Here is a 15,576-nt window from a genome sequence, read left to right as displayed (position 1 = left end):
ATTGGAGGCACAACAGAAAGCAGAACAATTAGAACAACAATTGTCCACGCAGCAACAGTTAAATAATCAATTGAACAAGCAGTTGCATGAAGAGAAACAGAGGGTAGATTCGAGTGCGATTCAAAAGTAGAAAGAACTATCGGAGGCATTAGCAAAATTGAAGACAATAAATGAATAGATGGTAAAGACAAAAGATGAGCAAATTGCTCAGTTATTAGGTCAAATAGAGAATTTCAAGAGTCTTCCGTAGCCTTCCGATTTCAGAGCAAAAGCACTACAGATTAATAAGGCACTGGTAACACAAATAATATTATTGTGTCATAAAATTGCTCAAGTTGAACCCCTGTGTGACATAACAGCATCAATAATCGATAAATCAGTCGATGCTAGACAAGACTTAGAGCAGGCCGATGAGACCTTAACAGATTTTCTTACTTGGTAGGACACTAATGAGGGACAGGCAGCAAATTTGCCTAAAATCCTAGAATCCCATAAAGAAATTTTATTTATGGAGTGGCAGTCCCAATTGATGAAGGCAGAGAGAGCAGTTTCTAGATGCAAATTATCCACAAGTAATTTGATTGAATTAATTAACAATACTCTCTATTTATCTAATATGATCTCTCAATGTACACCAGTTAAGTTACTATTGGCCAAAACATTGGAGCAATCATGTTATCAAGAGCTGGAAAAGAATGGGAGATTGATCACAGGTATTAAAAGTTTAACTTGGGACACCTATTGGTTGTTCCTAGTAAAACCATACAACCAGAGAGCTGCCCTGAAGTGCCTAACAGATGCAATCGGGTGTATCATTCCCGATATACACGATGCCACCTATTCTACTCAACTCAATTCTCGTCTCAGCTGCCCTGAAGAAGTGGAACCAATGCTAGCGATATGCCAACTCAATTCGAAAGGCAAACAACCAGAGTGATGAATCATGCTGCCGACTACCAGATTGCTTTGGGGGAGATATTCAAGATCAAGTTGTACCAATTTAGTAGCATTTTAATTTTGTAGTTAGTTAGTTTAATCAAGTATTACTTTCATGTATTTAGAAAGGGTCATAAGTTTTTGTATATGACTTAAACCTAAAGTTTCACTACTGTACTTCAGGTATATTTTTTTTTATAAAGACTGGGCCAATTATTCCAATTTTGATAACGAAGCTTTTATGTGGATGTGCACTACTGCCTCTATTTAAAAGTATTTCTGAGCCGGAAGAAGGAATTCGAATTGCAATTGATGTTGGGAATGATTTGCAACTCATATGGTACTACTATCTATGTCTGAATTCATTCTTTTTATGTGAATTGTTATTTGATCATTCTTGCTATTATTGAATATATGCATGTGTTTTAGCAGCATTCTTTATACTTTCCACTATTGGATGTTCACAGTGTGCTTTTCTTCTAATCATACATGTATCAGTAATATAAAAAGATAAGTGTAACAATGTTTTATTAATTACTTTGTTCAACTATTTGAACAAATCAATTATTATATGAATGAATTTCTATGTTTATTGAGTAGAGTCATCTATATGCCTATTGATGAATAGAGATCATCAAACGTTGCACTTAAGAATAGAAGCTTCCCGGGATAGAATAGTCATTTGTATTTTCACTTTTAGATTAAGTCATCCATTCATTATCACTTATTATACAACCAGTCACTCATCCATCCCTTTGTATTCATTACTGGGAAACTGGTCCCATTATATCCAGTAGGAGCCACCATCCCTAATGGAAAAGGAGCTGTATTAAGGTCCGGACCAGGTGGTTATCCCCTGATGTTGATGCAACAATTTTCGAGGCATCAACAGGTGGTCAAACCCCACCCCTCCCATTTTAACACATTACAATTCTTTTTAAAAAATAAATCCACATGTTTCCGGGTTGGGTCTGCATTGGGTGGCCCACCCATTACCTCCATAATTCCGCATTGCAGTCAATGGTACAAGGGCACATGTGTTAATTTGTTTGTGTTGCCTTTGGTGTTCAACATGGCATGTTGTGTGAGGTTTGTTGGTGAGGGTGCCCGGGAGGTAGGCGGCCACACCGGCTAGGCGGGTTCAAGCCCTGCAACCCTTAGTCTATGTATGTGTTAATATGGTTTTGGGTGTGGGACGGGTCCACCCGAGGTGGCCCGCTCCCACCCCATATATAATGTAAAATGTGGGATGTAGTTGGACCGACGGGGTCATGGCCATCAGTCCTTTTAATTAAATATTTTTTTGTTATATGGTTTTGTGGGTGGCGGGGGTGGTAACCTGCCACCACATTCATATATTTTTAATTTTTTATATTTAAAAATAGGTCCTTTTCAAAATTTTTCTAACATTGTTAGGATATTCTGACACATAGGAAATAGTTACACTATTTTCTCGGTCTTCAAGTCTTGCAATCCAAGGAGGGTATTTTCCTTTCCCAGTCCAAGTATGCTTGTGATATTCTTCGTCATTTTCACATGGAAGACTGTAAGCCAGCCCCTTCTCCCTTTCATTCTGGAGTCAAACTTTCAGTCTCTTGTACTTCTCCTGAAGTTGATGCTACCTTATACCGTCAACTTGTAGGAAAACTCTTGTATTTAACCCATACTCATCCTGATCTTTCCTTTGCTGTTGGCCTTGTTGCTCGTTTTATGCAAAACCCCCGTGAAATTCATTAGAAAGCAACTAAAAGAATACTTCGTTATGTTCGAGGTACAGTACAGTTTGGGATTCATTACAGTGCCAAAGCAGCTCCTCTGTTAGTTGGTTTCACTGATTCTGATTGGGCTGGTGACCCTGATGATCGGAAGTCTACTGCCGGTTATGTCTTCACTCTTGGTTCAGGACCTATTACATGGGCTTGTAAGAAACAGGCTGCCATTTCTCTTTCGTCAGTAGAAGCAGAGTATCGTGGTGCCGTGGAAGCTAGTAAGGAAGCCTTGTGGCTTCGTCAGATCCTATCAGAGTTTGGCTTTGAGCAGCAGCATCCAACCACACTTTGGTGTGATAATCAAAGTGCCATTCAGCTATGCAAATATTCAGTCCAGCATCAGCGCAGCAAACACATTGAACTACGCATGCACTTCATCAGAAAGCTCATTCATGACCATGTTCTTGAAGTGCAATATTGTTCAACAGATGATCAAGTTGCAGACATCTTCACAAAGGCTCTCACAGAGGCGAAGTTCACTAAACTTCGATATATGCTTGGAGTTCAGGAAGCTGTCACTAAGGAGGGATAGGCTCTAGTGCCTCCTTCCTTCTCCTATTGTGTCATATTTGTAAATCCTTCAATCCTATCCCAAGTTGTTCTTAAGGGGGGATGTTAGGATATTCCGACACATAGGAAATAGTTAAGTTCAACTTGGTCTAGTATAGAGTTAGGTAAAGTTTGTTTCTTTACCGTTGTGCATTTTGTAACTTACAATCCGACGGTCACGATATGTAGTGATCCGACGGTTCATTCTCTCCTCGGTATTACCGACACTTGATCCGTGGCTTGACACCCGATTGGTCCATGAGTTCTATTTAAAGCGCATGGAGGGTCATTGTTCGGGTAATCCGTGCATGAGAGAAGCTTATGTAAATTTTCATTCTTTGATTAATAAATTGCCTGTAGTACCCACGTTGGGACAGGCTGTGGACTGTTTCCCTCTTTGAGGGTTTTAAACACGTCAAAAATACTGGTGTATTCATCTGTGATCTGGTTGTGAGCGGTGTCCTTTTGGTATTCTTTCTGAGGAACTTACCCTGTAAATTCCTACAAACATAAGGGTTATTAGACAAATTAAAGAGGCGATAATTTTTCCCGCTTCGGGAGCCAGCTTCCATGCTTGGGAGTCGGTCAATTTGCAGGACACTTAAGCCTGGTCCATAGCCCAACTTTGACCAGAAATTTGGGTGGCTCGCTCTCCCTCATACGAGCTTGGATTGACGAACCATTCACACTGCTGTGAGTAGGATGACGAGATCTACACTTTGGTCTTGGTTTGAAAGAATTCCAATCAATTTGATTTTTGAGCTTCCATAAGCCCTCTTTGTCCAGTGTGTGTCTTTGGAGCCACCTGGATCACTTAAGGTCTATAATATTTTTTTTTTCTCCGTAAAACTAATTCTATTAAGAGGACATATGGTACAATATGAAGTTATAGCCAAGAGAAGCAAGAAAATGGGCAGTCGGAAAGGATAGACTATCCACCTCAGCCCCTAAGAGAAATCAAGAAGAGAGCAGTGCTAAGCAAGAAGTAACAAGAAGAACAGTGTAACAAGAGCAGAACAGAGGATTCTACGCAACGTGGGTGGAATCAACTATTCGGCTTTTTTTCCTTTCTTTTTACCAACTTTGACCCAACCAAGATGACTCTGCTGAGCTGGCATGATTTGCAAACTGAGCTGGGCTGACGGAGAGGTATCCTTGTCTGAATCCGAGGGAAAGGACTCATGAGTTGCTTTCTGTGAGTTTGGTGGGCTAGTAGATTCCTCAGGACCAGTCGAGGGTGGATCCTGTGCCAGCTTTGCGTCCATTCCTTCCGCATCCCCTTCCTCTTCATCTGAGCTGGAATCAAAATCATTCAGATCATCCATGGGGGAGGATCATGAGGTTTCCAGCTTTTGGATTTCGGCTTAGGATTGGCTTTCTTCTTTTGAGCCGGCATCGAGGGACAAGTGCTTTGAAGGTGCCCTGTATGATGGCAATTTCGACAGCGAAAGGCTGTGTTCTCATAATCTAGGGTCTGAGTCCAATAGAAGTCTCCAATTTTGAGATTAATCTGATCAGGTAGACCTTTTCTCATGTCTATTTCTGCACAGATTCTAGTGAATGTGTATATGCCCTTTTCCCCTCTAGAGGTGTCTGTGGCTAGAAAGCAGCCTAGAGTATTGCCGATCCCTTGGAATATAGCAAAGTGCCATAGATTCGCAGGAGATTAGGAAGTCTGACCCAGATGGGGAGCTTGGTGATGATTGCTGTAGAGGGATCGAAATCTGGGAACCAAGGGGTGTGGAATAGACCTGTTGAGCCCCAAAACCATGGGCCTTCTGTTAATTCTTTTTGGTAGTCCTCATTGAAAGCAAACACTACAATGAAGAAACCATTTGAGCAGAGAAGAAATTGTTGGTCCAGTAAGAGTGAATCCATTGGTAGAGATCTGTTGTGCGTGGCCATAGCCCATTGAACCTGCAAATAATGGCAGGCTCTGCATACTTTTGGATTTGCTAATCCAGCGTTGGATGCATTATTTCAATGGAGGGGTTTTCCTCCAGTTTGTCCACCAAAAAAGGTTTGGGAGCTTGAGTTGGTGGAGCTGTTTTCTTGGGCATCTGAGCATGAACAACATCTTTGTATGAAAAAGCTGCAGCTGAAGATGACTGTCCAATAGCTCCCCCTCTCAAACGAAGGGTAAAAATGATGGAGGCATTTCTCTTAATGCTGTAAAAAGAAAGGAGATAAAGATCCTCAAGTTGTTTACCTTCGTGGAGGAGTCGTTGAGATGTAAAGGGAATCCCCAGCCTAAATTCCAGGATTTCCTTGAGGTCCTGCACTAGATCCGAAGAGCTCACCCATTGTAGCAGAGTTTTTCCAGAAAGGAGCATGATCTGGATCTAGAACGAGGTAGAGTGATCAGACTTTAGCTTTCCTCTGCAAATCTGAGACGAGAGGAAGCTGGTGGCCCTCTGAAACAATGGACTGTTGGGGTGAAGGGGCTGGCTAGAAAAATCCCAGCCTTGCTCCATGACAGATATTGTGCCTGGGTTCCTAGTAGTCCTCTGGAAGAATGGACTGTTGAGGAGCCGGGGCTGGCTAGAGAAATCCCATCCTTGCTTCATGACTGTTATTTCTCGTGAGTTCCCGGCAAAGTAGTGCTGGATCCAAAAGCTATTTGGATGCAGGGTTAGACTGGATCCCTTTAGATTTGATTTGTTGCCTTTCAAAGCATCCAGAATCGTGGCCGCCTGCAGAAGTCTTCTGAGGCTGGGGGCTTTCCTTATCCTCACCGCGAGGTTGCTAATGACCTGCAGATGAAGATTGTCTGCCTCCCTGTAGGGCATGACCTCTGCGAGATGGAAAAGAATAGCATCAGTTTGATTTGGACCTACATTTAGGGGCAGCAGAGCCAAGGGAATATGGCGCGACAACGATATTATCTCTACACCTACGGATATAGCTTTTGAAGATACCAGGTCTAAGCCTGAAGGATCATTTTTTTCCAGCTTCAAACCCACGCAGACGAAACCGCCCTCGTCTCTTATCCACTGCATCAGACCTGGCTTATTAGGGTTCCACATCAAATCTCGCGCGGCTACACTCAATCTTGCAGAATACAGAGCCATTGAGGGAGGCGGCCGCAAATGTTCATTCTTGAGGACGCGTCGATGTGTTCTTTCCTTCCAACAGTCACTTCCTAAGCTTGAATCTGATGCCGAAAGCTATAGGAAGCGAAGGCAGAGTCCAAACCCTAGCTCCATGAGTAGTTGCAGAGCCGAAATTTCCCTTCGAAGAGGTATGATATTTGACTCAAGGTGGTCAGGTCTATAAAAATATTACAAAAAGACTATCCTATGATTATAGAAGAACAAATTGAGGAGCAGAGAAATCTTGGAAAACTTATTGCAAAATATCAAATTCAAAAAATAGAATAGTAACAACTCAAACACCTCCTTTTCCAGAAAGCTTAGTAGAGAAAAAATATTTAATCTCTCTTCCTGAATTTGATATTTTATATGAATTAAAAAATTAACGTCAAAATTCCTTCATTGCGCACTATTAAAGATATTCCTATTTATACAAAGGCAATTAAGGAATTGTGCACAAAGAAATTTGGAAAAGGAAAACAAGGTTCACCTACAATTCATGTCATTGGGAAATTAGCTTGTCCTATGTCAACAAATAACACAATTGAAAAATATGTTGATCCCGGAATACCTATGGTAACAATTTGAATCAACAATTTTTCAGTTTCTAAAACTCTAACTGACTTAGGAGCTGATATCAATGTCATGACAACAGAAGCCATGAAATGTTTGAACTTGCCAATTATCCGACCGATCACTACATTTTTGGAACTAGATGATATATCCAAAGTAGTGCCTGAAGGAGTACTTGAATATATCATTGTTTCTTTGGATTCTTGGGAATATCCTGTAGACTTCCTAGTCCTACAACCAAAAACAAACTTAGGAGGCCATCCTTTAATTCTTGAAAGACCATGGTTAGCCATAACTAATTTCTTTATTGGATGTAGATCAGGAAGTATGATCATATCACATGGAAATGAAAGAAAGCACATAACAATCTATCCTCCTGCTCAGTATCCTTCTTTATTATCTTAGCCTGATGAACAAAATAAGAAATTCATCCTATTGTTGGGTCTCCATTTTGTCTTATTTTTATCTATTTCTCTCATGTTGTCGTTTTGCTAAATGGGTATTTTCGAAGAGTATTTGTTACTTCTTTGTTTTAACAGGATTAAAATATCATTAATGTAAATATAATTAAGGTTTGTATGTTGCGGCATTAAAATTGGTTTGATTATACTTTAGGATGTGCCTGCACCATTGCCTTTACATCCCTGTACCATTGCATTTACTTGCATACACCATTTTATGGCTTCTTCCACTATGCTGAACTCAAACCTGGTCCGATGTCTATTCATGAAGGCAGTGATGTGACTAAGTATTTTGCTGGCAGCGGATTTACACTTGTCCATACAAACTCTTACACTGATATCATCGTGTTTGAAGGATTTTGTTCCTTGGCTTGTTATGGCGCATATGGGTTACTACTTCAGTCAGACACATATGTTAATTGTTTGGATGCCAATGGTTGAAGTGCATCGTGGTCACGACTAAGGAATCCAGGCCTATTAGGTCAGTTGTTAACACCATTGTTTCATCTTTCAAGCACCTTCTCAATGATCTAGGCACCTCCACATCTCCACGAGAAGTTGCATAAGACTAGGCAGCATATTGGGCAACTAGTGAAAGAGACTTCTGCTTGACTCAAAGAAGCTAGTGAAACAGATCAACACCAAGAGGTTTCTGCAAGTAAAAAGGTGGTTGATGCAAAACTTGCTAAAGAATTCCAGGCTATACTAAAAGAGTAGCAGAAGGCCCAACAACTTTCTGTTGAGTGAGAGATGGATTACACATGTTTTGTTCCTCAAGTGACTGAGTCTTTGGGTTACTCTTCAACTGTGCCTGATTCGAGTGCAGAAGTAAATCAGGAGCAACAACTTCTCATAGAATCAAGAAAACAAGAATTCATCCAATTAGAAAATGAAGTGTCCTTCAATGAAGCCATCATCGAAGAAAGAGATCAAGGAATAAAGGAAAGTCAGAACCAAATTTCAGAAGTTAATGAGACTTTTTAAGGAACTTGCTGTACTAGTTAATGAGCAAGGCATCATGATTGATGACATTGGTTCTAATATTGAGAGCTCATATTCTACCATTGCTGAAGCTAGAACCCAACTTTCTAAAGAATCCAAAAGTCAGAAGTCTAGAAAATGCCTGAGTTGTTGGGTACCATTGGCAATATTGGGTGTGGCGATAATCATTGTGGTCATAGTCCTTGTTTTATAATTGACCACATGTTCTTCAACGACGATGAATCATGCTTCCCCAAAGTTTATCTCTATTTCTGGAGATATGCGTCGATGCCAACCTATGAGCAGCTCACCCAAGGAGAAAATTGATCAGTCAAACCACACCTTCCAGCAACAACATATCCAGGAAAAGAGGAACGATTCACCATAATCATTCCCTCTTTCGACACTCAGTTCAAACTAATTCTTAATTCGACATATTGTTAAAACTAATAATCTTCCCTCCTGTATTTTAATTGGTTTTTTAAAAGCCCCAATTTGTAAAACGATGCCTATATAAGTTTGAGAAACTGCCTGGAGCAGGGGCGGTTAGTCAGTGAGTCAATTAATTAGACAGTAAGGAAGGAAACTGATCCAGAGGCAATGCGCATGGAAAGAAGCGCAGAAGGGAGGAGAAGTTGTCTTGATGTAGTAGCAAGTGGATTCTAGTTGTTGATCGCTTTTCCTTCTTTCTGGGGTTAAGCCAATGTCTTATTAATGTAAATATTGTTTTTTTTTAGCATTTAATTGAAGAAATTTCTATCCATGCTTTTTCTATTCATCTGTTGCATCTAATGATTCTGATTACTATGTGAACCAGGTTAAGCGAGGGTGTGAGCTGGATGGGTTGGCCACTAGACCAGCTCGACACCACTCTACAGTTCTTAAATTAATTAGCATTTAGATTATTATTTACTGTGTAACACTTTCAGTCTCGTTTCCTTCTTCAAGTTAATGCTATTTAAATTGCTGCAAATTGTTCCTTTATAAACTATTTCATTTGTTGCATCGTTAATCATATTTTCACTTGAAATATTTCAATAAACATCGCGTCCCTCCAGATTGTCTAAGTCCACAAGACCGTCTCTGCCTGCTTGTAGAGCTGACATTTATAAATAAGGAAACTACATTGCGTTTGATATCGATAAATGTTTAATTACCATTATAGTTTCCTTTAACTTCTGGACAGTTTTACAAGATTTATTTTCAAGACAAGGAAGGTGAGAAATTCATATTAATTTAATTTCTTTCATAATTTTATTTATACAGTAAATTTCTTTGTTATGTTGCTGATGCTTTCAAGTTAACCTTACACAGAATTAGTGTAGGTAGAATTAGTGCAAGCATAATGGTTTTGAATTTCTTTTGAATTTATACCAACATTTACAGTCATTTTGTTATTATGTTGGCACTGCTTTATTTCTAGCTCAGATTTCCCTTCTGTTCGCTTGTAATTAGAATTTCCTTTCACATTGATTGCTTGATTTTAATTGTTTGGATTGGTGTTTCTTGAATTCTCTTTTAGTTCAGGATTTCATTTATCGATGAGATTAATACACAAGATAGACTAGCATTTGTTTTGCAGGTTGTCAGGGGATTTCTCTGGCATTTCTAGTGCCACGTCTCAAAGTTCACGAACTATCCGGATTGACAAATTAAATGTTGGTACATTTATAGACCCTATATTTCACCCAACATTTTGGTGTCGTTTCCGGGGAGGCGATTAGGGGATTGACCTTGGTGATCTTCCGCATTTGCTTTTTCCCTTCACCTAGTTTCTCTTGCAATTTTATGTTCCTTGAATTTATTTCTTTCCTACACTATTGCATTAAGGTTTCTCATTTTCTCTTATGTTGAAAGAACTCCACACCCTACACACACACACACACACATATATATATATATACACACACCATTCATGTGGTAACGAATGTACCAATTGGCTTGTTAAAAATAGGGAAATGGTATTTTGAGGAATCATCTAATGAGGAATTTTTATGCTGCTACAGAGACATACAATTCATCCAATGAAGAATTAACAAGTGAAAAATTTAATATTTTGATTAAACATAAAAATGATATTATTAAATCTTTGATTTCAAAATTGGATGATTTGCAAGAAGAGTGGGAGCAGGATGAAAACCCACCACTTATATTTTGCGCCAACTGTAGAAAGAAACATCTCCTTGGAAAGTGCCCACTTAGTAGCCTGAAAATTTGTAAAATTTGTGAAGAGAATCATCCAACAGAACATTTCCCATTACTACCAAGATTACTAAAGGTACTGAGGAAATCAAGTAAGGAATCAAATCGACTACCAGGTATAACTCAAAACCCCTTATCATTTGATACTTGGAATAATGCTTATTTTCCTGAGCAGGTTCCTCAACATGTTTATAATCCTACAGTTTCATGGCAAACTTTCAATCCTCCTCCAATCGAATATCCTACTTTATGGTCGCAGTGGCCCTCTCCTTGGCCCTCATCCTTGAGCCAGATATATCCATGGCTTAAGAACCATTTAGATCCTTATCTCTAGGGCAATTTCCCATGCAAATTCAATCATATGAGCACCAACAACAACCACAATTTCTTTCCAATGCCCCATTAAGTTATCCTCATCCATGGTCCCAACTACATGTGCAACCTTACCCTAGCGTTAATCCATACCTTACCCCTTATACTAATCCTTACCCTACTCCTTGTCCTTACCCATACCCTAGCTCTCATTCAAACCCTAATCCATACCCTAGTTCTAATTCAAAACCTAGACCAAACCGTAGCCCAAACCATATGATAAACCCTAATCTTAACCATGAGGTTGCACAACAATTTGAACCACCTATTCTTCTGGTTGATTCCCATGTAACAAAATACTACATCTTCCATGTTTGGAAAGGGAATGAATTTGGAAGCTTCCCCCATTACCGCAAAATATTCACCCCAGGAAGTTATCATTCAAAGACCACCATAAGAGCAATATTTCATTGGAACTTGTTTTGAAAATGTTGTTGAAACTCGAAACCCTAGAATCTCTTTTAACCATTCTTGTCAATTTGAAAATCAAATATTTGAGCCTGAATTTGAGGGATTTATCTTTTGTCTTTCACCAAATTCTTTGTGCCTCCAGGAAAATGACTATCAAACTGTGGAAGACTTGCATCAATTGGAGAATCATACATATGTGGATTCCATTGAATCCTGGTTTCAAGCAGTCATCAAGCCACCTTATTTACTCATCATCCGAAAACTCTTGGTACCATGTCAATTGAAGCAATTGGTTTCTCACACGTTGGTATGTCTTGAAGTCTATTCTTTAAAACTAAGTGTGAGTATAATCACCATTTTGTTATGCACATGGATTCATTGGATGTATGCCTTCACTTAAAGGTGATATTTCTTTCTTTAAAAATAGGGTAGAATAATAGTAGAATAATGAATACAGATGCATAACAACACCCTTGAACTTGTGATTCCCTAAAAACACAACTTTTTGAAATTTCTATTATCATGCACTCTCATGGTAAGACTTGTCAAAAGAAATTTACACTTAATACCTCATATTTTAAAGTGACTCTGATTATGGATTAACATGTCAATCAAGGATATTGTTTTAAGTTACATGTAATAATTTTTCCTATTCTAACAAACTATCATCCAAAAAATCTTTTCAAATTCCTCTTCGAAGGGACTGGTGAAAAGCCTACTATGGTGGATCGCGCCTACAAAACTCTAATAAGCTTTCATAAAGAACCCTGGCATGATCAACTAAAGGAATATTTTTGGTCATTATCCGAGATGTTTTTTAAAATAAGTTATTAGGGTAGCACGACCAACCAGTAAAGAATAGTAATTAAAAACTTTTCGCGCCAACCTGCACTCTTAAAGAGTAGATTTTCTTCCCCACGTATTAAGTAACCCATATGAGGTTAATCATAATCAAAGTTAAAAAAAAAAAAAAAAACGAATTTATTGAGGGATAGGAGGTCTCATTGCGAGTTGACCTACTATGATCATGGGTCCTAAGGAGTGTGACATTACCGCACTGGTCACTAAGCCAAGGTAATGACTTTCAATTGAAAAAATGGAAGACAAGAGGTCTCATCACGAGCCAGCTTGTTCATTCTTGTTAGTTCTTGTGAATGGCACTGTCGATAGCTGGTTATCAAGCCAAGACAACGACCTTCAATTAACTTCTAAAAAGAGAAAAATTAAATTCTCTTAAATAACTCTGAATCTATATCTAATATGTGGAACAAAAGCATTTCATAACGTTAAAAGGTATCCCTATTGAGGCTATGGATGCCTGCTGGAAGCAGGGCCATGCTATGGTATTAAAGCTAACTCTACATTATAATTTACTTGGTTGTTTTTTCTTCCCCTAAACTCACTATTAATCTCTTTGAGAATGGCTTTAAAATAATTTTGTTTTTATACCTTGGAGTTCTATATTTTTGGAATGATTTTTATGGACATGGGACCCTTAATTTAGGTAATTCATTGTGTCCAGGCAAGAGGAGCTTTGACTATACATGGATACTGGTAAAATGGTCATTGTGGGAAGGTATTACTATGTCTACTTTTAACGACATGGCTTTTAAATCATGTCACTCATATCTACAATGAGGATTTTAAAGTGTAACTTCTGATTAGGGATGCTTGTGAGATATTATTTTGGAAATTTTAAAATTTAGCTATTTTATCAAGTAATAACACCATCCTTGCAATTTAGTTTTTCCATGATAGTTTTCATTTTAGGTTTTCTTGAAATCAGTTTAAGAAAATAAAGAGTCCAGCAGACATGTTGTTTTAGAGCAAGATTTATCTAGCACAGGAAATGTGATCACGAAAAATTGCAAGAACATCATTTTGAATGCCTACAAATGTTTCTAATTTTGTTTTTTTTGAGGAAGTAACAGTATCAGATTTCCTTGCATGAGGACATGCAAGATGGTCAGCATAGGGGAATGTTGGGTCTCTGTTTTGTCTTATTTTTATTTATTTCTCTCATGCTGTCGATTGGCTAAATGAGTATTTTCGAAGAGTATTTGTTACTTCTTTGTTTTAACAGGATTAAAATAGCATTAATGAAAATTTAATTAAGGTTTATATGTTGCAGGATTAAAACCGGTTTGATTATGCTTTGGGATGTGCCTGCACCATTGCATTTACGTTTCTGTACCATTGCATTTACTTGCCTACACAATTTTATGGCTTCCTGCACTATGTTGAACTCAAACATGGTCTTGTGTCTATTCATGAAGGCAATGATGTGACTAAGCATTTTGCTGGTAGTGGATTTGCACTTGTCCATACAAACTCTTACACCAGTATCATCGTGTTTGAAGGATTTTGTTCCTTGGCTTGCTATGGTGCATTTGGGTTACTACTTCAGTCCGACATAGATGTTAATTGTTTGGATGCCAATGGTTGAAGCGTATCGTGGTCACGATTAAGCAATCCAAGCCTATTATCTCAGTTGTTAACACCGTTGTTTCATCTTTCAAGCGCCTTCTCAATGATCTAGGCACCTCCATAACTTTGCGAGAAGTTGCATAAGACTAGGCAGCATATTAGGAACCTAGTGAAAGAGACTTCTGCTTGACTCAAAGAAGCTAGTGAAATAGATAAGCACCAAGAGGTTTCTGCAAGTAAAAAGGTCGCTGATGCAAAACTTGGTAAATAATTCTATGCTATACTAAAAGAGTATCAGAAGGCCCAACAACCTGTTGCTGAGCATGAGATGGATTGCACATCTTTTGTTCCTCAAGTGACTGAGTCTACAGGTTACTCTTCAACTGTTCCTGATTCAAGTGCAAAAGTAAATCAACAGCAGCACCTTCTCACAGAATCAAGAAAACAAGAATTCGTCCAATTAGAAAATGAAGTGTCCTTCAATGAAGGCATCATTGAAGAAAGAGATCAAGGAACAAAGGAAAGTTATAACCAAATTTTAGAATTTAATGAGACTTTTTAAGGAACTTGTTGTACTAGTTAATGAGTAAGGCATCATGATTGATGACATCGATTCTAATATTGAGAGCTCATATTCTGCCACTATTGAAGCTAGAACCCAACTTGCTAAAGCATCCAAAAGTCAGAAGTCTAGAAAATGCCTGAGTTGCTGGGTACCATTGGCAATTTTAGGTGTGGCAATAATCATTGTGGTCATAGTCCTTGTTTTATAATTGACCACGTGTTCTTCAACGACAATGAATCATGCTTCACCAAAGTTTATCTATGTTTCTAGAGATATGTGCCGATGCCAACCTATGAGTAGCTCACCCAAGGAGAAAATTGATCATTCAAACCACACCTTCCAGCAACAACTACTCCAGGAAAAGAGAAACGATTCACCATAATCGTTCCCTCTTTCAACACTCAGTTCAAACTAATTCTTAATTCGGCAGATTGTTAAAACTAATAATCTTCCCTCTTGTATTTTAATTGGCTGTTGAAAAGCCCCAATTTGTAAAATGATGCCTATATAATTTTGAGAAACTTCCTGGAGCAAGGGTGGTCAGTCAGTTAGCCAATTAATTAGACAGTAAGGAAGGAAATCGATCAAGAGGCAGTGCACACGAAAGGAAGCGCAGAAGGGAGGAGAAGTTGTCCCAATGTAGCAGCATGTGGATTCTAGTTGTGGATCGCTTCTCCTACTTGCTGGAGTTAAGCCGATGTCTTATTGATGTAAAGATTGTTTTTTTTAGGAATTAATTGAAGCAATTTCTATCCATGCTTTTTCTATTCATCTGTTGCATCTAATTATTCTGATTACTGTGTGAACCAGGTTAAGTGAGGGTGTGAGCTCACTGGGTTGGCCTCTAGACCAGCTCAACACTGCTTTAGAGTTCTTAAATTAATTAGCATTTAGATTATTATTTACTATGTAACACTTTCAGTCTCGTTTCCTTCTTCAAGTTAATGATATATAAATTGCTGCAAATTGTTCCTTTACAAACTATTTCATTTGCTGCATCGTTAATCATATTTGCACTTGAAATATTTTAAATAAACATCGCGTCCCTCCAGATTGTCTGAATCCACAAGATCAGCTCTGCCTACTGTTGAGCCCTGAACTTGCATCTTTCCTGTACACTTTCCTAGACTCTTTCCATTCACCTAGACCTCCTAAGCTATCAACATCATTGCATATTAATCATAAAAGAGCATTTAAAGTGGTTTTTTTAACTATGTTTTGTGTCTGCTGTTTGAACT

General features: G+C 38.5%; 2 pseudogenes; both read left to right on the top strand.

The window, feature by feature from the left end:
- Positions 1 to 7,635: 7,635 nt before the first annotated feature.
- LOC149198938 (syntaxin-22 pseudogene) lies at positions 7,636 to 8,575 on the top strand (annotated as a pseudogene).
- Positions 8,576 to 12,890: 4,315 nt separating this feature from the next.
- On the top strand, positions 12,891 to 14,546 carry LOC149198937 (syntaxin-22-like; annotated as a pseudogene).
- The last annotated feature ends 1,030 nt before the right edge of the window (positions 14,547 to 15,576 follow it).

This window comes from Pinus tabuliformis, chromosome 2_1 (genome assembly GCF_031772625.1).
Source record: "Pinus tabuliformis cultivar Carrire ecotype Pingquan chromosome 2_1, CPIR1, whole genome shotgun sequence".
Lineage (NCBI taxonomy): Eukaryota > Viridiplantae > Streptophyta > Pinopsida > Pinales > Pinaceae > Pinus > Pinus tabuliformis.
Note: the sequence above shows the minus strand (reverse complement) of the source record. Positions and strands in the feature narration are given on the sequence as shown.